Source organism: Tamandua tetradactyla, chromosome 3 (assembly GCF_023851605.1).
Source record: "Tamandua tetradactyla isolate mTamTet1 chromosome 3, mTamTet1.pri, whole genome shotgun sequence".
Taxonomy (NCBI): domain Eukaryota; kingdom Metazoa; phylum Chordata; class Mammalia; order Pilosa; family Myrmecophagidae; genus Tamandua; species Tamandua tetradactyla.
In genome coordinates this window covers 196,132,554-196,136,796 of record NC_135329.1, presented here as the reverse complement: position 1 = coordinate 196,136,796, position 4,243 = coordinate 196,132,554, and positions in this window count along the sequence as shown.

The window sequence follows — 4,243 nt, the reverse complement described above, 5'->3', positions numbered from 1 at the left end:
CCATCATCATCTTCCCAGCTCATCTTTCTCTCTATTAAAAATGGGATAGTTGTATTTCTAGATGAAATGGGAGAAACCCAGGCCTGACAAATGACTTCCTGTTGTCATTATTGCTGGGTAGTATATTATGAAGAGGAGTTCAGCCAGGATGCAATGTTATTGCCTTCAGTTATGCCGACCAGAAACTATCACTCATGACCGCACACCTTAAAGTTTATTTTTTAAGAATTTAGCTGTTAATCAAAGAGAAGAATAATTAATACAGGAAACCACCATATAAAGGTGGTGACAGATGTCAGAAGCTGCAGGTGTGAAAGCCTATTAAGAAGACACACATATTTCCTTAAATTATCTCATGTCCAAGTAGTTGAGTTGAAGCAATTATTATACATTTTAGGGGAAAGAAACCATTGTCTGAAATGAGCATGGTCCCTGTTTACTATAGGACCCCTATGACCATGGGGCAGGAAGCCTTTTCATAAATCAAACATGTTAAAGAGTTTCCCACCAAAATCTGCAGTGTGGCCATATTGTGGTCCTTTGAAATGCTCCAAGGGGTTCTAGAGAGGACCTAAAGAGATACTCAGGCATAGTATCAAATACCTTGCATCACAGAGTGAGAAAAGCATTCCTTTCCAACTTATGTTTAGTCCTAGTTCTTATGTCTAAGAGGGAGTCTCAGGTGATTCTGGGTATTTCTGAGGAATAACAGAAATCTTCCTGTTTAGCATTCCCTGTGCTAATTTTCCTGTTTACAAAGGGAGAATAGACTCTGAACCTTCTGATCCTACCGGAATTTAGAAATAGAATTAGGACTATCAGTTTGCATTCTATTTCTTTTTTACAATAACCTTCTATTTATCGAAAGCAATATTGGTTTCCATTTATGGCAGTCATATAAAATTTCCTTTTAAAATAAACTAGTTTAAGTGAAAAAAAAACCAAAAAAACAAGTTGATGTAAATAAAATATTATGTAGATAATAGTAGAGGTGATACCCATATATAACAAAATAATCAAAGATGAAAAGTCATTGTATGAGTATGTGGCAAAAATTTTAAGGTTTTGCACAAATGGCTGAAGTTTGGGAAATGTTGGTTCAGCAGGGATTTATGTGAAAATCCTTAAAAAAGGTTGAGGTAAGCTCTTAATATAGTGACAAAAATATCAGAAAAAAATAGCGATATTGAAATGAAATCAGTATTAATTACAAAAAGAGCTATTTTTAGGGTGTGTCTTAATACTTGGTAGTAAAGCATATAAATTTTCCTTTAACCACCCCCCCAAAAAGGTTGTGCTGCAAACTCAAGTGAAAAAGGAGTTAACGGTATTTGACTCTGCCTTTCCTGTATTCTACTCAGAGTGGCTTACTAGGAAATTTACCAATGCATATTTGTCTGGAAATGGAAAGAAGTTTTTCAGTCAAAGGTCAGTGACTTACTTTAAACTTATAGACATGTGATAGGTAAATTCATCTATAAGCTGACAGATTTCTGTGCTTTTGCTTTGAAAGGCACTGATCTTGATGGTGGGATTGCCTCTTCCCTATGGAGACATCCCCCTTACTCAGCTTTAGCAAGACTGCGGGGTACTGGTCATTCACTGCTGAAACTCAGTGCTCTGTCAGCAGCCAGAATCCATAAGTAATTATTGAATGAATGAATGAGCGAAAGAATTTAAGGTCTTATATGGGACCCAATCCAGTGAGATATAATTAGAAAGAACTACTTCCTCTTCCAGAACATCTCACTCAAACTAGTGAAGTCACCAGTTTTTTGTGTTTTTGTGGTTTGTTCCCCCCACACTATTCCATCAAAATGAAGGTCATACACAGTGCAGTTGGACCATCCGCTTTACACTCGAGTTTTGTTCATCTCTCTGTGAAGCTGAAAAGATTATAATGAAAATGCTTAAAGAAAGAAGGGAGGGACAATTGTAAATAGTTTTCTCTGACAACCGGTATCAGCATTTTCTCACAGCCTTGCATTTATTCAGAAGAAAATGACAAATGTATTACGATGAATAGATGAGATCTTTCTGTCTGGATATGGCATAAAAATAAAACAATACTGTACTGATTTTTCTCTCTGAGCATTGTCCTCCTCCCACAATTGCTGAACATTGGCAGGGCTGTTAACACCATTGATAGGAAACAAAGCAAAACTTCGGAGACATTCTACAACCCAGAGCATGTGAATGTCTAGGATTGACTGCTCAGCTTGATGCCGAGAGCAGACTTCTCTGGCTTCAATATCTTCCCTGCTACCATGGGGGCTTTTTTCTCTTCATGAAAGTGCACCTTTTCTTCAAGGTTATGCATTTACAGGTTCTTAAAGAGATCCCTACTGGTCATGGGACTCCTTTCAGTTTGAGGAGCCTCCTGGGTGCTTTGAAGCCGCCCAGCATCTTGAAAGCTGCCCTTGTAGTCCCCTGGAATGCAGCTAGAGTATTTAGAAATGGACTGTTCAGAAGTGGTAGGACCTCCAGCATTCCACCATGAAATCCCTTCTACCTTCCTCACAGAGCCGAACAGTCTGCCCACTTCAGATTGGCCCTGAAGTTTTCACCAGCCTTCAGGAAAACATCAAACCTAGCCAACGTTTTATGCATGCTTAAATCCATCCTAAGCAGGGCAATTAAATCAAGTCTCTATCATACAGCACTCTGGAAAAATATTAAAATATTCCCTGGCCTATGCCCTACTTCGAGTGTTTAATATAAGCGCAGAAACTTCAATTCTGGAAATGATCGGCAAGATTCCAAATCACCCCCACTGCTCTACAGGCCGTTTGCAGAAGGCAGTTTCATTTCCTGATGAATCATCCAAACCGACCCTGGAGGGCCTTCCAGGCCAAAGGAGCCAAGGCCAAGTTCTTTCCACTCTGCATTTGCAATCAGTCACATCCTGGAAGAGAGGGAGTGATGGTCCTTGTTCTGTAGAGGATTTGAAAATGTGCTTCAGTTAGTCTTCTGTTTCTCCTTAGTCCCTAGTTTTATTCCTTTTAGCCTATAATGCAAAGAGACAACAACCTTTAAGATTCTTGATGCCTTTTCAAAGGAGCCAGAGAAAGAGAATTCCCACAGGCTTGAAGGTGAACAGACTGAGATACCCATGGAAAATGACCCAACCAAGAGTGGACCCCAATTAGAGGGTCAACAAAGTATCATGAAAAGAACACAAGTGTTGGCATCAAGCGGATCTGGATTTGACTCCAAGCTTTTTCACTTTAGCTAAATAGCGCAATTTGATTGAAGCACAGTTTTCTCATTTGCAAATAAGGAGAATAACCTGCTTCAGATTGTTCCAGGAGGAAAAGACGTCATGTGTCCACCTTGTACGCAACATGCCAGCCATGACAAGGTGATTTATTAGTTCTTTATCTGTGAGAATGGGCATTTTCTTCTAAAGGTATGTTTTATCAAGCTCTGTAGTCAAAATTCTACTCAATTCTGCCTTTATCATATAAGGTTCTAGTAGAATTAATCCCTCTAGAATTAAATTTCATGAGAGCAGGGATTTTGATTTGCTTTGTGTTGTATTACCAGATAAGAGAATATTACCTAGTACATGGTGGTAGCTCAATAAATAGTTGTTCATGGGTCTATTTAACACTCAAAATTTTGAGCAATAGTAAGAACACAAATACTATTCTAAAAACACAAATGCTGCTCTTTGCTTTGGAATTAGCTCATCAATGATTCCTTCTCAGAATACCTCAGGCTCACATTTGAGGCCAAATATCTTTTTAAGGATGTGCCCAGTGTCTTCAATTAGATTGATATCTCTTCACAGAAGAATGTTTAATGTTTTCTTAGTTACCTCCCAGCTCGGTACCAAAGAAAGTAAGTGCATGTTAATATTGAGCCTGGCAAGAGCTTCTTAGGTAAAACTGATGTGGCTTTGGTAAAAAAAATCCTTCAAGTCTTATTTCTGCCAGGGCTTTGTTTTTTGCTTTAACCTGCCCTTAGTCATGGTCTATACATTTTTATTCTGATCTCTCCATTTATTGGATACTGTAAATTTTTGAAGCTGTGAATAAACATATCCCCCCACCCCGTATAAGTAAAATATATATTTTTTTCAAATTGGGAGTACTTTAAAAAGAAAAATACCATCCCTTTTTTTATCCTCTATTCAGTGTTTAAAGTAATTCACAGATTTTTTTCTTCTTTAACAAAGTGTATCATTGGCTCTCAGCACTCCTGAAGAAACAACAGAGCTTCTAAAAACCAACTCCAATCC